We start from the raw sequence: 19,577 nt of genomic DNA, 5'->3' as shown, positions 1-19,577 counted from the left end.
CCATACACTCGTTCTATCCTACACACGAGGGATAATTTATAAAAGTCAATCAAACTACAAACCTGCACCCCTCTGGAATGCAAGAGGAAACCGGAGCGCCCGGAGGAAACCCGTGCGGTCACAAGAAGAACATACAAACACCATACAAATGGCACCAGAGGTCCGGATCGAACCTGGGTCTCTGGTGCTGTAAGGCAGCAGCTCCACCACTGCACCGCCCTGTGGTCAAGGTCGAATGTTCCAAAGAGCATCACACATTCTTTATATTTATCCACTCAGTCCAAACGCCTGTACCTATGGCCATAGGGCAGTCTAGAGAAACCATCAGTTCCCCTCAGTGGCTCAGAACTTCCATTAAAAAACATTGTTGTTATACTGGTTACACACAAACCAAGTCAGGTGAGGTACAATTATGGGTAAAAAACATCAGCACATGCACCAAATGTTCCCATGTAGTCATTCTCCTGATGGGATCCTGCTTGCAATCGGTAAGATAGTCTCCAACATTCATTGTACATTTGGGCAATGAACTGTACAGCGATCTGACTTCCAACAAATTCCTTCTCTAAGCACACTATACAATGGAATGTAACACAGAGGGCAGTTGCTTCCAACATCTCTCTCCTTTGTGTGCACAATTGCCCAGAAATCCCTTCCCTTGGCACCCCGTAATTATCCACTATGCACTGGAATGTACCACAGAGGGCAGGTGCTTCCAACATTGCTCTCTCCTCTACACGCACAAACTTATCCAGGGATCAGAGTTGTAGAAAATCAAACTTTAAACTAAATGCAAGGAGGGGGAGGAGTAAGACTGGGGCTGGGAGCTTAGTGGAATGTCCCAGTGGAGAGAAATCTAGAATGCAACAGAGCAACAGAGCAGGAAGATAATTGGAATAAAGATAACTAGATCATGTCAGGACGATTCTGAGCACAGAAAGAGTGGTTCAGCAAGAAAATAATTCCCATTAGACCACCACCAGAATACAGAATAAAAAATGTTTCAAAAAATATAAACCTGTTGTACTTAAATATGTGAATATCAGAGTCATACGGCATAGAAACAAGCCCTTTAGCACAACATGTCCATGCTGACCAAGATGCCCCATCCACACCTGTCCCTCCTGCCTGCATTTGGCCCATATCCCTCTAATCCTTTCCTATCCATATACCTATCTAAATGCTTTATATGCCTCAATTACTCCCTCTGGTAGCTACTTCGAAATACCCACCACACTCTGCTAGAAAAAGCTGCCCCAGTTTCAACCAGATGAAAGAATTACCAGCGCAAATGATGGCAGGATTGTCATATGTTGATAGATTGTAGCGGCTGGGCTTGTATCTTCTGGAATTTAGAGGGATCAGAGGGGATCTTATTGAAACATATAAGGTTATTAAGGCGGGACTCCAAGTTCAGCAATGTGATGGTATAATTGTAGAAGGGTTTCGACCCGATAAGTTGCCTATTTCCTTCGCTCCATAGATGCTGCTGCACCCGCTGAGTTTCTCCAGCATTTTTGTCTACCTAAGATTATTAAGAGTTTGAACACACTAGAGGCAGGAAATATGTTCCCAATGTTGGGGGAGACCAGAACTAGGGGCCATAGTTTAAGAATAAGTGGTAAGCCATTTAGAACGGAGATGAGGAAAAACCTTTTCACACAGAGAGTTGTGAATGTGTGGAAATCCCTGCCTCAGAGGACAGTGGAGGCTGGTTCTCTGGATGCTTTCAAGAGAGAGTTAGATAGACCTCTTAGAGATAGCTGAGTTAAGGGATATGCAGAGAAGGCAGGAATGCGGTACTGATTGTGGATGATCAGCCATGATCCCATTGAATGGCGGTGTTGGCTCAAAGGGCCGAATGGCCTACTCCTGCACCTATTGTCTATTGTCTATTGATGCGATTGTTATTACAGGGAGATGGTTAAAGGATGACTGACTATGAGCTAAATATCCACGATGATTCTACATCTAGGAAATGCTTGCGTAATGGAAGAGGGACGCTCTCTAGTTGGTGATAGGATGATTCAGTTGCCTCAGTTGGCTGGGAAGAAACTGTCCCTGAATCTGGAGATATGTGTTTTCACACTTCTGCACCTCTTGCTTGATGGGAGAGGGGAGAAGAGGGAATGACCGGGGTGAGACTTGTCCTTGATTATGCTGGTGGCCTTGCAGAGGAAAGTGTAGATGGAGCCAATGGAAGGGAGGTTAGTTTGTGTGATGATCTGGGCTACGTCCACAACTCTCTGTCATTTCTTGGGTAGTGTAGTTCAGTCAAAAACTAGGATACTCAAACTAATCAAAGAAACTATGATGGTATGAAGAGAAATGTTGCCATGATAGATCGAGGAGCTTCATGAAGACGCACAATAGTGGACGACATTTAAAGGACAAATAACCACATCAGAAGCCTGGCGGAGGAGAGACTGTGATCAGAAAGGCGGTTATCCCAGGACGAGGCTATCCCATTGCACTTCGCGTGTACAGACGCCAGCGATGTGCCCAAATGCAGGATACTCAACTGCAAAATTTGTGGTTGTAGGGGATTGCGTTCGCGGTCAAGGGTGGCACGGTGGTAGAGTTGCTGCCTTCCAGCACCAGAGCCCGGGGTTCGATCCCGACTACGGGCGCTGTCTGTATGGAGTTGGTACGTTCTCCTTGTGACCATGTCGGTTTTCTCCGAGATCTTCGGTTTCCTCCCACCAAAGACGTACAGGTTTAATAGTTAATTGGCTTGGTAGAAACGTAAAAAATATCCCTTGTGTGTGTCGGATAGTGTTCGCTGGTTGGTGCGGACTCTGTGGGCCAAATTATCTGTTTCCGTGCTGTATCTTTAAACTAAACTATACTAAGCCACACCTCCAGTGAGGTTTGGAGTTAGGGTGTTCTGGGACTGTTTATCACATTGCATACTGCTTTTACAATCCAGGGTCACAATTACCTGTGAATGATGTATATCGCAATGATGGGTGCTGGCAATTTAAGCAGCAACCTCTACTTGTGTGAAACTTTAATGCAGTAAACATTCCAACCTTCTGTATTTATTTTACCTTACAACGTTTAACACTGAGCCACGTAAGATGATATTCAAATACATCACCAACAGTTTGGTCAATGGGGTCAATTCGAAGAAGGTTTCAAAGGAGGGGAAATCAGCTGAAACCATAGGCAGAGAATTACAGTCACGAAGGGCACAGGTGATATTGAACAAAGTACTTCAAATTATCATGAATTCAATTCAATTCAACTTTAATGTCATTGCACAAATACTGAGTATGGGTACAACGAAATGCAGTTTAGCGTCAGTCCGTAGTAGTAGTGCAATATAGAAATTTAAAAAAAAGAAGATACAGAATAATCAAAAATACAGAATAATTAAACAATGGGGACGGAGGGACCGGAGAAATCTATCGGCGGGACTCCGAGTTCAGCAATGTGATGGTATAATTGTAGAAGCTGTTCCTCATCCTGCTGGTACGAGACCTGAGGCTCCTGTACCGTCTCCCTGATGGGAGGAGGGCAAACAGTCCATGGTTGTGGTGGGAGGGGTCTTTAATGATCTTCCCAGCCCGTCTCAGACACCGTTTTCGGTGGAGGGCATCCATGGCAGGGAGCGGGGCACCGATGATGTGCTGCGCGGTTTTCACCACCCGTTGTAGTGCCTTCCTGTCCGCAACAGTGCAGCTGCTGTACCATACCGTGAAGCAGCTGGTCAGGATGCTCTCGATGGTACAGCGGTAGAAGTTGGTCAGTATCTGGGGGGACAGGTGGGCTTTCTTGAGCCTCCTCAGGAAGTAAAGCGCTGCTGTGCCTTTTTGATCAGCTTGGAGGTGTTGAGGGACCAGGACAAATCCTCCGAGATGTGTACCCCGAGGAATTTGTAGCTGGAGACGCGCTCCACCTCAGTCCCGTTTATATGGATGGGGGTATGTCTGCCCCCTCTGTTCTTCCTGAAGTCGACAATAATTTCCTTCGTCTTCTTGGAGTTGAGGACGAGGTTATTGTTGGCACACCAGATTGTCAGGTGCTGGACCTCCTCCCTGTAGGCTGACTCGTCGTTGTCACTGATCAGTCCTACCACCGTGGTGTCGTCAGCAAATTTAATGATGGCGTTGGATCCGTACTTAGGGATGCAGTCGTGGGTGAAGAGGGAGTAGAGGAGAGGGCTGAGCACACAGCCCTGTGGCACGCCGGTGTTCAGTGTTATAGTGGAGGAGGTGAGGTTGTTGACCCTAACAGACTGTGGTCTGTTGGTGAAAAAATCCAGTGTCCAGTTGCAGAGGGAGGTGGAGATGCCAAGTCCGCTGAGTTTGGTGATCAAGCTGGCGGGGATGACAGTGTTAAAGGCAGAGCTGAAATCAATGAACAGCAACCTGATGTAGGAGTTGTTGTTGTCCAGGTAGGCAAACTGATGGGGGTCCAGTGTGGGGGGGAGGCTGGCTTTGAGGTGAGCCAAGATCAGCCGCTCAAAGCACTTAGCAATGACAAGGGTGAGTGCCACTGGGCGGAAATCGTTGAGACTCCCTGTGGCTGACTGTTTGGGCACTGGCACGATGGTTGATGTCTTGAGGCAAGTGGGGACAACACCCTGGGCCAGTGAGAGATTGAAAATGTCGGTGAAGACTGGGGATAGTTGTCCAGCACATGCCCTAAGCACCCGGCCAGGGATGCCATCGGGGCTGGCAGCTTTGTGCTCATTCACCTTGCTCAGTGCATCTTGTACAGCAGAGGTGGAGAGACTGAGGGGTTGTTCATTCGGGGGTGGAGCAACTTTGATGGCTGGGGTTTTGTTGTCCTGGTCAAAGCGAGCATAGAAATGGTTTAGCTCATCAGGAAGGGTGGCTTTGTCTGGGGGAGGGGTGTTAACTTTCTGGTAATCGGCAAGGGATTTGATTCCTTGCCACATGCGCCTGGGGTCAGAGTTGTTTTGGAAGTGCTCCTCAATCCGCCGTTTGTGATTGAGTTTGGCATTCCTAATTCTCATTTTCAGATTGGCCCTGGATGAGCTGTATCCCTCAGCGTCGCCAGATCTGAAAGCGGCATCGCGAGCCTTCAGTAGGAGTCTGACCTCCCTGCTCATCCACGGCTTCTGGTTAGGGAAGGTCTTTATTTCTTTGTGGGTAGTGACATTATCGGTGCAGAATTTTATATAGTCCATAACTGTTGAGGTGTATGAGTTAATGTCCACTTGTGAATTGAAGGTGGACTGGGTAGCAAACAGACTCCAGTCTGTCTGCTGAAACTGCTCCTGTAAAACAGAGACAGCCCCCTCAGGCCAAACCTTCACTGTCCTCAGGGCCGGCTTTAAGCCGATTTGACCGATTGCCCCCAATTGGGCCCCGCGCCTAATGGGGGCCCCGCACTACTGTTCCGTATTTCGTACGAAGATACGAATTCTCTTTGTTAAATAAAGATTTTTTTTTTTAATTCGCCATGCGGATTTTTTTTTTAAACGAACACGTATAACAAACGCTGCACGGCCATTAGACACAAACGATTTGTTAACTAGTACTGTTAGCACTTCTTAACATGAAGTAGTTAACAAGTTGTTATATCAATCTGCATCCATCCACATTCCTCAGTAAATGTTATTGTGTTTAGAATGAGTATTAATGACGCCGTGTTCATTTGAATAAAATTCACGCGGCGTCAATAATACTTGTTTAAAACTCAATTACATTTACTGAGGAATGTAGATCGATGACACATTGAGAATTTCTTTAAACTCACCATCATGAGTGAGGGTACACAAAATTGCTGGGGAAACTCAGCGGGTGCAGCAGCATCAATGGAGCTCCATTGATGCTGCTGCACCCGCTGAGTTTCCCCAGCAATTTTGTGTACCTTCAATATTCCAGCATCTGCAGTTCCTTTTTGAACATCATGAGTGAGGGTCCCGGACCGCGAGAAGGGGCTTCTTCCTGGTGTGCAGGTTAGTCATTAACCTACCGACCCACGTTGTGTCTCCCTGTGTTTTGCTCTCCCCCTCCCTCCCTCTCTCCCGCTCCCCATCTCGTCTCTCTCTAGCTCTCCCACTCCCTCTCTATCACCCTGTCTCCTCAGCATTCCCGGAATCATTGACGTTTAGCGGTAGACAAAAATGCTGGAGAAACCCAGCGGGTGAGGCAGCCGCCTTGACCGCTGAGTTCCTCCAGCACTCTGTGTTTATTGTTTGGCTCTGAAGTTGAAGGTGGCTCAGCGGGACGGGCAGCGGCTCTGGGGAGAGGGTTGCCTTTCTGGTCGAGACCCTTCTTCAGCCAATCACAAGTACTCTCACCGACGAGAGTTCAATTCAGTCTGAAGAAGGGTCTTCTCTCCAGAGTCGCTGCGCTGCCTGGCCTGCTGAGTTACTCCAGCTTTGTGTCTCTCTTCAATTTCAGAGAAATACAATTTCTTACGGGGGGGCTTATAACTTCTCTAAACCCCTCTGAACACCTCTAAACCCCGTCTATTCCCCCCTATTTCCCTCTACAACACTTCTGAACACTTCTAAACCAATCTGAACCCATCTGAAGCCCTCTAAACATATCTAAACCGTTTAAACCCCTCTAAACTAGGAGGCTACAAGGTGACTTGTATAGGCTGGGTGAGTGGGCAAATGCATGGCAGATGCAGTATAATGTGGATAAATGTGAGGTTACCCAATTTGGTGGCAAAAACAGGAAAGTAGACTATTATCTGAATGGTGACATTTTTTATGTGTCGTACTTTAAGTTCCTTGTATATTGTGTAAAGACTGTTTTCTTCAAGTGAGTATCATTGCTCTTTGGACATATCGTGTTTTGTCACGTATTTAAGGATATATTGTGCTGTAACAACATAATTTTACAACACATTAGTGTATAAAATAAACGAAACAGAAAGAGTGGGCTAATTAGCCATATAAATGACATATGACAATGTGAATGTTGTGCGTCTCCGAAGACGAAATAATGGTTGGTGAGTGATCAGCTGGTTCAGAATATACCGATTATTTATCGTGTTCCATTCTTTAACCTTTGTGAGTCATGAATCAGCTGGAGAATATTTATATATATTTAGTGCATGATAATAATATGACAGTGTTAGAGAGTGTTTGGGATATCATAGAGAAAGACTACATAAGAACAGTACGAAATTAGCCATGGAAATGGAAATATGTCTAGCATACGATCAGCTGTCATGAATGTAAACAATGCATCAAAAATGGCTTGTGGGTGGAATAGCTGATTCTGAATATAATGATTATTTTTCGTGTTCCATGGATACTTATATAGGGTAGTTTTTACTGTTGGGGAACGCACCGCATTACCGTCGGCAAATCCTTCAGCCCAGCGCCGCCAAATCATTCCACCCGGGTAAGTAGATCCGCGACATGTGGCCTAAATTAATGTTATATTATGAAAAGTGCAATCGCAGGTTACGTTTGGTTTGGTTTCGTTAGATGACTCAAAATTTATCTAGCGGTAGGTTTGGCTAGGAATCACCTGTTTGTAATGAATGTTTGTAATGAATGTAAACATAGCCTTTTGGCTGAAGAACTTGAAGCTCTGAAAACTTTTCTTCCCTCCAGTATCATTAAGCCTCATGCTCGGTTTGAATACCTGGTAGTAAACAATCGATTTACAGCATTTCCTAATGTTTTTATTGCTTTGAGGATTTACTTAACAATGCCTGTAACAGTTGCTTCAGGTGAAAGAAGTTTATCAAAACTAAAACTGATTAAAACATACTTACGGTCAACAATTTCACAAGAGAGACTAAACAATTTGGCAATGATATCTATAGAAAATGACATTGCGAAAACCATTGACCTTGAAAATATTTTGAGAGACTTTGCAAATAAAAAAGCCAGAAAAGTATTTTTCTAAAATACCTGTGTATAAGCAGTATGTCTGTAATTGCCTTACTTTGTATTAAAAAAAATAAAACTTTCATATAGTTTTTCAAAATTTTAGTATATGAAGCATTTAATGTTTTTTTTTGGTTAAAGACGAGCATACTACACGAAATATAAACATACATAATTTTTTACTTTTGTACAGTAGGGGCCCCGCCATCAGTTTTCTAATTGGGCCCTGCAATTCCTAGCACCGGCCCTGACTGTCCTCATGGTAGGTTTCACACGTCTGATCAGAGGTGTGTATTTGGGGAGCAGGAACAGAGAGAGGTGGTCAGACTGACCAAGGTGGGGGAGGGGAAGGGCTTTGTAGGCTTCAGTAATATTAGTATAAACTAAGTCCAGAATATTGTTTCCTCTGGTTGGGCAGGAAACATGCTGATGGAACCTGGGGAGTACAGTTTTAAGGTCGGAGTGATTGAAATCAACCACAACAATAAATGCCCCCTCTAGGTGAGCAGATAGATGTTTGCTGATAGCAGCTTGCAGCTCTTCCATTGCTAGCTTGGCATTAGCGTCCGGGGGTACATAGACTGCAGCGGGGTGGACGGCTGTCAAGGAATTCTCACATTGATCACGATTTTCAGATCAACGAAATTCAATATTCTGTAGCTTTGACAGTACACCAGGGAAATGTTCATTTGTTGTAAAGTATTGTGGGACATTCTGGCTGTAAAATTCAAGTTCTACTTCATAGAGTCATATGGCACGGAAACTTGCCCCTCAGCCCAACTTGCCCATGCTGACCATGATGCCCCATCTACGGCAGTCCAAACTATCGACTTCATACGTTAGAGATAGCGCGGAAACAAGCCCTTCGGTCGCACCAAGTCCGCGCCGATGGGTGATCACCTTGTACACTAGCATTATGCTACACCCTAGGGACAATTTACTATATATTTTTAAGAGAAGCTAATTAACCTACAAACCCATACATCTTTGGAGTGTGAGCGGAAACCAGAGCACCTGGAGGAAACCCACCGGGTCACAGGGATACCGTACAAATTTCATGCAGACAGCCCCCTTGGTCAGGATCGAACCCAGGTCTCCACCTGCCCACATTTGGCCTATATACCTCAAAATCCGTCCTATCTACTTCCATATGTCTTTTAAATGTTATTATAGTACTTGCTGCAACTACCCCCTTGGTTCCATATACCCACTATCTTCTATGTGAAAAAGTTTGCCCCTCAGGTTCCTATTCAATACTTCCCCTCTCACCTTAAACCTATGTCATTTAGTTCTTAATTCCCCTATTCTGAGTAAAAGACTCTGTGCATTCACCCTATCTATGCCCCTCATGATTTTATACACCTCGATAAGATCACCGTCAGCCTTCTGCGCTCGAAGGAATAAAGTCCTCGCCTGCCCAACCTCTCCCTATAGCCCAGGCCCTCGATTCATAGTCATAGAGTGATACAGTTCTGAAACAGGGCCGACGGCCCAACTTGCCCACACCGGCCAACATGTCCCAGCTACACTAATCCCACCTGCCCGCGTTTGGCCCATATCTCTCACTACCCTTTGCGTGAAAATGGTACCTTTCATATTCCTATTAAATCTTTTCCCCTTCACCTTAAATCGATGTCCTCTGGTCCTCGATTCACCTACTCTGAATAAGAGACTCTGTGCATCTACCTGATCTATTCCTCTCAGGATTTTATACACCTCTATAAGATCACCCCTCTCTCCTGCTGTGCTCCAAGGAATCCTGGCAACATCCTCGTAAATCTTCCCTGCACTCTTTCCAGCTTCCTTTGATCTTGGTACAAAACTGGCAGCATCCAGTTAAATCAAATCAGAGACTAGCTAATTCCTTCAGCTGCGAACATTACTTGAACAAATTATCAATTTACATTAGTTTAGTTCTCAGCGGATCAGGCAGCATTTCGGGAGGAATTAGACAGGCGACGTTTTGGGGCAGAACCCTTCTTCAGACTGATTAATAGTAGGGGAAACCTTTCTTCAGACTAATAGTAGGGAGGACAAAGCTGGAAGACAGGTGGTGATGGAATTGATTCTGATAAGAGATGGGCGGATACAGGTGGGGGAGCTGATTGGCAGATGGGTAGACAAAGGCTTGAGAATGAATAGGAGGCATAGAACCTAGAACCGTATAACACAGGACCAGGCCCATCGGCCCATAATGTCTGTGCCAAACATGATGCCAAGACCAACTGTTATCTGCCTACATATGCTCCACATTGCTCCATTCCCTGTGTGCCTATCCAAACATCGTTTAAACGCCATGATCGTATCTATTTCCATCACCACACCCCGCACATCTCCTTTAAACTGTGCCCCTCGTGCCTTAGGATGTCAGGCAAGGAGAAAATTAAGCCAAATAGAGGAATACAGATCAAAGGATACAGTGGGAGAGGATCAAAGAAGTGGCAGGATAGTGGGAGAAAAGGGTGTATATCAGGATGGGGTGAGTGAGGGGCATAGGATAGAGAGTTCAAAGTGGGGTGTTATTTAAAATGGAGAATTCAACGTCACCAGCCCATTCCCTCCACTCATGCTGCCTGACCCACTGAGTTCTTCCAGCACTTTGTGTTTTGTTCAAGCTCTTTAACCTTTGTGAGTCATGAATCAGCTGGAGAATCATGCGATGAGCATTCCTCTCTCAATGTAACCATTTGAGTAAACTGGGTAATTATTACTTCCCTTGAGCCACTTTATTACTTTTCTGAAATACCTTGTGCAACCCCAACAATTTAACAGCTGCCCATATTTTTATCAGGGCAGCACAGTGGCACAGCTGGTAGTACAGCTGCCTCACAGCGCCAGAGACCAGGGTTCAATTCTCACCTCGGGTGCTATCTGTATGGAGTTTACACAATTCCCCTATGCTTTCTTCTGGACGCTCCGCTTTCCTCCCACATCCCAAAGATGTCCTGGTCTGTAGCTTAATTGCCCCTATTGTGTTGTGAATGGATGAGAAAGCGGAGTAACATGGAACCAGTGTGAACATGGTGATCAATTATCGGCGTGGACCCGGTGGGCCAAAGTGCCTGTTTCAATACTGTATCTACCAATCAATTCAAGTCAGTTAACATCAGCAGCTGACTTGCAAAAGTCGTTCAAGATCTGAAATTGAAGCTTACAGGATAATATTTCTCAATCGCTTTCTCCATGTGAAATGTTGATATGAAATTGCTCCAAACACACTTGCACATGAATGCCAAGGAGCCAAAGACGATTCCTTCCCTGTTGTGCATGAGTGGAGAATGAAACGTAACTGTTCAACTCGCACGCAAGTGCTGATATATCTCTTTCAACTGTGAAATTAAAAATAGTAATTGGTTTATTTTGGATTATAAAACAGCACTCAGAAGTGGTTGCAAGTCTTACCAATTGTTCACTCCTGACTAAATAAGACTTTTTAAAACAGAATATATTGACAACTGTGCAGGTTGTTAAACAAGGCCAGTCGAACAAATCACAGAGTACAATACCATGTTGTTATATAATGTTTGACATAACTTATTTTAGTTTAGTTTAGAGACCCTTTACCCCACTGAGTCCACATCGATCAGCGATCCCTGCACACTAACTGTGCCATACTAGGCATGAGGCTGCCACAGTATACGTACAACTGGTAGTGCAAAGAGCAAAAATAACAAGTGCATTTAAAAACATGATATAGCAATACCTAAAATCGAAAAAGGAATGCTTTTTGATAGCAGTCATAGCAGAGTGCTTAGTAGAGTGATAAAGGCATAGATATTTGCAAGATGGTAATTAATTCTGAGTTTAATCAAAGATCTCTAGCACGGTGGTGCAGCAATAGTTGCTGCCTTATAGCGCTAGAGACCCGGGTTCAATCCCGACTACGGGCGCTTTCTGTACGGAGTTTGTACATTCTCCCCATGACCACCTGGGTTTTCTCCGAGATCTTCAGTTTCCTCCCACACTCCACAGACGTACAGGTTTGTAGGTTAATTGGCTTGGTATAAATGTAAATTGTCCCTAGTGTGTTCAGATAGTGTTAATGTGCAGGATCACTGGTCGGTACGGACTCGTTGGGCCGAAGAGCTTGCTTGCGCGCTGTATCTCTAAACTAAACTAAACTAGAGTAATCTTTTTAAATATTCAGTTAACAATGAGGGAGAATGAAATGGTTATTGAGGGCTTAGTTTAAATAGGCTCAGTTCAATGGATCAAAGTTTATGCAACGTGCAATATCGATGAAAATGCAACATTAGAAGTCCTGACAAACCTATTGAACGAAAGGTGACAACTCTGACTGTTACACGAATATCCCTGGAACAGTGTGGGAGATAGACGGAGGATTAGGTGGGATGATCCTGTTGACATTTTGAACCTTTCCGAAACTGTTGAATTGAGCTGAAGACAACTCAATGCCTGCAGAAGCTGAGGTGCTTCAGGTTTGCAATTGCCACAGTAGCACAATTGACCATTCTGATTCTAGGCAATTGTATCATTTTAATGCGTGAATCCATTCATCAAAGGTTAATTGGGCAAGCTGTTAGCATTAGTCTTCAAATCTCAACAATAGTTGCGATAATCCATTCGTGGAAGTGTGTATCGCAATAACCGATCTCATGTATCATAAGAGAATTATGTGCTTTTAGTGTGATTAGCTGAATGATACAGTATGTAAACAGACCCTTCAGCCCACCATGTTCATACTTACCGTAGTTCTACATAATCCCACTTTCACATCAACTCCCTTCAGCTTGGTTTAGTTTAGTTTGACACATTGGGACGACAGATGGCACAATGGGCTAAGTGTTCGGCTGGCGACCGGAAGGTGGCCGGTTCGAATCCCGCTTGGAGTGCATACTGTCGTTGTGTCCTTGGGCAAGACACTTCACCCACCTTTGCCTGTGTGTGAATGTGTGTGAATGTGTGTGAGTGATTGGTGGTGGTCGGAGGGGCCGTAGGCGCAGATTGGCAGCCACGCATCCGTCAGTCTGCCCCAGGGCAGCTGTGGCTACAGAAGTAGCTTACCACCACCGAGTGTGACTGAGGAGTGAATGAATAATGCGATGTAAAGCGCCTTGAGTATTAGAAAGGCCCTATATAAATCCCATCCATTATTATTATTATTATATGTATGAAGGTACAGTGAAAAGCTTTTTTTGTTGCTATCCAGCCAGCGACAAGATTATACATGATTACAATCAAGCTATCCACAGTGAACAGGTAAAGGATAAAGGGTGCAAGATCCAAGAGTCCAGTAAAATCTGGTTTAAAATAGTTTGAAGGTCTCCAATGAGGTAGATGGTAGGTCAGATGGTAGGTCTAGTTGGTGATAAGATGGTTCAGTTGCCACATAACTTTTAGGGAGCAACTGTCCCTGAATCTGGAGGTGTGCATTTTCAAATTTCTGTACCTCTTGCTTGATGGGGGAGGAGAAGAGGGAGTGGCAGGGAGGAGACTTATCCTTGATTATACTGGCAGATTATGCCCTACATATTAGAGAAGCCAATTAACCTACAAACCCCAACGTCTTTATGATGGGAGGAAACCAGAGCACCCGGAGGAAACCCACTCAGTCACAGGGAACCTGCATTCTCCACACAGATAGCACTGGAGGTCAGGATCAAACCCAGATCTACCAGCTTGGCCACTGTGTCACCCTTGTGTAAATTCACAATTTCTTTGCTCCATTCATTTACGATGTTACAATACAAACTTCCCAATTCACAAAGTTGTAGCCTGGGGTTGCAAGTCAGTCCATTAATTAACTCCCAATACTTAATTCTCTAGATTGATCTGTTTAAGTCTTAAAGTGTTGCGTTCACATCATGGAATTTGGGCTCATAATCTTGTTAGCAGGTCTTAATTTGGTGAGCAGAGCCCTATTTGGATAGCGAAATAGCTTAAAACAGAATGAAATTAAACCAAATCGTTCCCTGCAAGCTAACTGAATATCAAGAACACAATGTAAGCATGCATAGCTCTGTACGGGACAGTTAACCCCTTTAGCAATTTTCACCATTCAATTGGATCATGTCTGGCTTGTAACTCACACTCCCTTAATACCTATTCCAAACCTAAAAATCTATCATCTCACTTCAGTTGACCCAGTGCCCAGAGGGCTTCAGTGGGAACGAGTGCCTGGTTTTCTCTGCTCTTTATGTGGAGAATTTGCTGTTTAATTTTGCTCCAGACTCTAACCGTAAGATTATACTGTCTTCTGGTTTTCTCTCTTGGGTGGAACGAGTTTCTCTGATCTAACGTTAAATTTCTTTGTTAAATTAGACACAAACTTTAATTTTCCAAACCCAAGGGATTGCCAACTGACTTTCTGCAGCCGTCCCACATAATTTAACTCTTTACAGCCTGGTAAAAAAATGGGGCAGCACAGCGTTAGATTTGATGCCTTACAGCTTCAGAGGACCGGCTTCGATCCTGACTACGGTTGTTGTCTGTACGCATTTTCTATTGTCTCCCTGTGACCACGTGGATTTTCTCTGGGTGCTCTGGTTTCCTCCCACAATCCAACGACGCACAGGTTTGTAGGTTAATTGGCTTCAGTAAATATTCTAAATTGTCCCTAGTGTGTAGGGTTGTGCTAGTGTACGGGGTGATCGCTGGTCGGCGTAGCACTATCCTACACATTAGGAACAATTTACAATTTGACCAAGCCAACTAACCTACAAACCTGTACATATTTGGAGCGTGGGTGGAAACCCGAGCTCCCAGAGAAAACCTACACAGGTCACGGGGAGAATGTACAAACTCTGTATAGACAGCACGCGTAGTCAGGATCGAACCAGGTTCTCTGGCGCTGTAAGGCAGCAACTCTGCAGCCGTGCAACATGCGCTGTTGCTTCAAATTGCACTAGCAATGGCTTTATTCCATTTGTAATCGATGCACAGTTGAATTTCCAGAGTGATATGAAATGACTCTGAAAAGGTCAATGTCAATTTTCAATCACTTGCAACTGAAAACAAAACGACAATATCTAATTGAACTTCTTCGTTAGTGCTAGGCGCAAATTGGCCACAGGACCTTTTACACTGAATTTCCTGCCTATCACTTTGCACCACCTGTGTTTCCAAAGTATTTCATCAATTCTTTGGGATGACCCAAGATCAATGAATGGTGCTACAACAAAGTAAATCTTTCTTTCAATAAATATCTGCCATTTTACTTATTGAGTGATTTACCTGGTGTTTTAGGTGTAACGTTTGGCTGCAACCTGACATTTGCAGCCTTTAGCAAAATTATGCAGGATCTCAATAAGGTATTAGGAAGCACATATTTAATTGACAAGTAATTACAAACAGTGACAATAGGTCATGTTATGGTTGTACAAGACATTGGAGTGGCCACATTTAGAGTATTGTGCTCAGTTTTGGTCACCCTATGATAGGAGAGATGTTTAGGAAAGAACTGCAGATGCTGGTTGAAATCAAAGACTGAAGAAGGGACTCAACCCAAAACATCACCCATTCCTTCTCTCCAGAGATGCTCCTTGTCCCGTTGAGTTACTCCAGCATTTTGTGTCTATCTTCGAAAGGAAAGATGTTGTTGAGCTGAAAAGGGTGCAGAGAGGATTTATGAGGATGTTGCCAGGATTCAAGGGCCTGAGCTCGAGGGAGAGGTTGGGCAGGCTAGGACTCTATTCCTTGGAATGCAGGAGGATGAGGGGTGATCGTATAGAGGTGTATAAGATTGTAAAAAGAATAGATAAGGTAAATGCACAGAGTCTTTTGCGCAGAGCGAGGGAGTAAAAAAGAGGACATATGTTTAAGGTGACGGGGGGAAGATTTAATAAGAACCCAACTTTCTTTACACAAGTGGTGGTGGTTTATCATAAGATCGTAAGTGATACTAGTAGAATTAGCCCATTTGGCCCATCAAGTCTACTCCACCATTCAATTATGGCTGATCAATCTCTCCCGTCCTAACCCCATTCTCCTGCCTTCTCCCCATAACCTCTGACACCCGTACTAATCAAGAATCTATCTATCTCTGCCTTAAATATATCCACTGACTTTGCTTCCATAGCCTTCTGTGACAAAGAATTCCACAGATTCACCACCATCTGACTAATGAAATTCCTTCTCATCTCCTTCCTAAAAGAACGTCCTTTAATTCAGACGCTATGACCTCTAGTCCTAGACTCTCCCACTAGTGGAAACATCCTCTCCACATCCACTCTATCTCAGCCTTTCACTTTTCTGTACATTTCAATTAGGTCCCCCCTCATTCTTCTAAACTCTACGAGTCAAAATATTGATAACAAAACAAAATAAGAAGAAGAATCTGTGGGATGAAATGGACAGAAACGTTTTAGGTTGGGACCCTTTTTTCAGATGGGTCCTGACCAGTAATACCATCAAAACGTCTCCCATTCCTTTCCTCCAGAGATGCAGCCTGACCTGCTGATTTACTCCAGCATTTTGTATCAACCTCAAAGCTAATTTGAAGGACCACTTCAGAATTCTAACAGATTGTGACGGAAGTAACCAATATACTTTGACCGAAGATAGACACAAAATGCTGGAGTAACTCAGCGGGCCAGGCAGCATCTCTGGAGAGAAGGAATGGGTGACGTCACCTTCAATCCAGAGATGCTGCCTGTCCCGCTGCGTTACTCCAACATTTTGTGTCTATCTTCGGTATAAACAAGCATTTGCAGTTCCTTCCTGCACATACTCTCTTGACCACTGCTTACCAAGTGAAAAATGACAGCATGCACTCGAAAATTCCCAACAAGGTGCTAAATATTAATTCCACATGATGCCAAGACTTTGCCTTAAACAGAACCCATATCACGTCAACACTTGATAATATATTTTGCCTGCTAGCTCGGTTCAAACACAAACCTGGGCAGCATCTGCATACTGATTTCTAGAAAGTGCTGTGGAATCATCAATGGTCCGATCTATGCACCACAACCCATTTGAATTATTTCAGCAATTCAGTCTAACAATATTAAATTTTACAGCTGTGATCACATTTCTAAAATATATTTACTCCAGATGAAGGTTGGTTCAATAGTGGCATAGGCAATGAATAAAATTAATAAGCTCACTTTATGCTTGAATAAGGAATTCCGCAGAATAAAATTAAATGGGAAATGGCTTGGTAAATTGGAATTCTTTCCTCAGTTCAGATATAATTATTTTGTTTTGAATTTATCACTAAAAAGCTGCTATGTTTGAAAAAGGACATTTGAACTCTATTTGCACTTTTGTGTTCTGTCAGTCTCAAACTGAGATTCTTCCATGCAACTGTAGAGACCATATTATTGTACGGGTGTGAGGCATGGACTCTCACTCAAGCACTGTCCAAGTCTCTCGATGGTACCGACACCCGAATGCTCAGAAAAGGTCAAAATGTCAGTTGGAGGGACCACATCACCAAGGCCCAGCTCTATGGGGAGATTCCACCTGTGAGTGAGAGGATCAGGTGGAGAAGGATGAGGCTCGCTGGTCACTGCCACAGACACCCAGACATGCCAGTTGTGGGAACCCACCCATGGAAGATGTGACCCGGGACGGTCTATCAAGACGATGCTGAAGATGTTGTTGGAAGACGCATGTGTAGAGACAAAAGAGGAGCTTGCCAGCTGCATGGAGGACAGAGATGTGTGGTGCATCCGTCATAGTAGGTATGTTGCAAAGCCTACCTGAAGCGTCTTTGAAAATCTGCTGCTGTGGGTGTGCGCGATTTTGGCGCCGTTTAGAGGGGGCGGGTTTAAAACGCGATTTTCTCTAGGCTGTTCAAATCGAAGATGTTCAGCCTAGTTAATTATTAACGAAAAATCGCTGGAAGACCCCGTCGCAAAAGCTATTATTAGTTTTAAAGGCCTCGTATAATAGTTATAGTAGTTTAAAAATCAATCTCTAAACCCGCGACCGCCACCAACCGCAGGGTCTCATAAAGCAAATAGCAGAAGGTGGGTTCTATATTTTTACATTAAAAAGGGCTTCTAAAGGTCCCTTTATACAAAGTTTAATATTGCGAGTAGCTCAATTTGGGCCCATTATATCCCGCAGTATTTTTCTCGGCATTTGAGGCACAAATCTACCGCAATGTGAACGTTCTAAACCAGCGCGTTCCACAGGGACCCACTGGAAAGCTGATTTAAATGGGCATTTATTTACAGCAATTGAACACTAAATTCCTTCCATTTGGTCTATAAATTAATGTAAATGAGATTTAAAAATCATGTTTTATTGTGAATTATTTGTGAATATTATTTGGACATTTAGGCTATTTAAAAATGTTAATCATTTATTAAGAAATGGATAGATGTTTAGATCTAGTAATTGAAGTCTGAAATTAGCTACCATTAGGTAACTAACTAATTATATGCTTTAATTTCAGGTCATCCAAGTAAGATTATTTTATATTTGTTTCAGAATGCTTCAATCTATGATAACTGAAAATTTCACTCAGTTCTCTTAATTTTTAATAAAGTTATCGGCTTTTGACTGTTCACGATCACAGCTTTTTTGATATATCCATAGAAAATCAATAGGGAACAAGATGCTCATTTCCCAGTATGAAAATGGCCATAACTTTTTAAATACTTGAGATATGAAAGTGAATTAGGTGTCAAATTAAACTTATTTTTATGCTTTATCTGATGGGATAAATTGCAGACTTGATTTTTAAAATCTCAAAATTTTGTAACATTGCTAGTCATAGTGCCCGTCGGAAACCAGCACCACTACATCGCTAATGTTCTCAACGATGATGATGATGGTTCTGTTGGGATTAATTAGCTGTTAACTCTCAGCTCTTGATCTATCAAACTGGAGCTCAGTTTAGTTTAGTTTGGTTTACAGTTACAGCAATGAAACAGGCCCTTCGGCCCACATTGACCTTCGATCACCCATTCACACTTAGCGTCATAGTGCCATACAGCGTGGAAACAGGCTCTTCGGCCCAACTGGCCCACACCTGACTACATGTCCCAGCTATACTAGTCCCACCTGCCAGCGTTTGGCCCCTTATCCCTCCAAACCTGTATCCATGTACCTGTCCAACTGTTTCTTAAACATTGCTTGTTCCATCTTAAAACTGAAGAAGGGTTCTGACCTAAAACGTCACCTATTCCTTTTCTCCAGAGATGCTGCCTGACCCGCTGAGATATTCCAGCATTTATATCTGCAGTTTCTTCCTACACACTTGTTCCGTGTTATCCCCTTTTCTCATCCACTCCCTACACACAAGGGGCAAGCAGACCAACACGGTCACACAGAGAATGTGCAAACTCCACGCAGGCAGCACCTGAGGTCAGGATCGAAACGTGGTCTCTGGTGCGATGGGGCAGCAGCTCTACAGATGAGCCACTGTGCCCCCGTTGGAGAGGAGAGATTGCACAAGCAAATAATAGCACTCTTGTAGGCCTGATCAACGTTCCATTTCTGGACACCATTATCCTCAAAGTGATGAAGTTAGCAGGAAAGATTCATAACTCCTCCACATTGATTGATGCATAATGGATATATGATGGGAACCAAAAAATTAGGAATCTCTGCCTCAGGAACATTTACCAAAGCTGTCCTATATGCATTCATCAACAGATCACATGGGCAGCACGGTGGCGCAGCGGTAGAGTTGCTGAAGCAGAAGCATATCTAAAGGTTCTGGAGCAGCGTAGTGCTTCTGGCCCAGCGAGATTTAGTAGGAGGGAGGCCTTTACAGCATCGGAGTCAGTCCGGTGTGCAACATTGATGAAGTGCCGGTAGTCTATTTCAA

At 43.8% G+C, this 19,577-nt stretch overlaps 1 protein-coding gene and 1 non-coding gene across 3 annotated transcripts in view; one reads left to right on the top strand and one right to left on the bottom strand.

The window, feature by feature from the left end:
• Nucleotides 1-19,577, bottom strand: part of usp43 (ubiquitin specific peptidase 43) — a 361,500-nt gene that overhangs the window by 167,626 nt on the left and 174,297 nt on the right. The gene's annotated exons all lie outside the window — the stretch shown is intronic.
• Nucleotides 2,404-2,561, top strand: LOC116988172. Its single transcript, XR_004415877.1, has one exon. It is a non-coding gene; the product is annotated as a U1 spliceosomal RNA (small nuclear RNA).

Source organism: Amblyraja radiata, chromosome 26 (genome assembly GCF_010909765.2).
Source record: "Amblyraja radiata isolate CabotCenter1 chromosome 26, sAmbRad1.1.pri, whole genome shotgun sequence".
Classification (NCBI taxonomy): domain Eukaryota; kingdom Metazoa; phylum Chordata; class Chondrichthyes; order Rajiformes; family Rajidae; genus Amblyraja; species Amblyraja radiata.
This window is presented reverse-complemented; position numbering and strand designations above follow the sequence as displayed.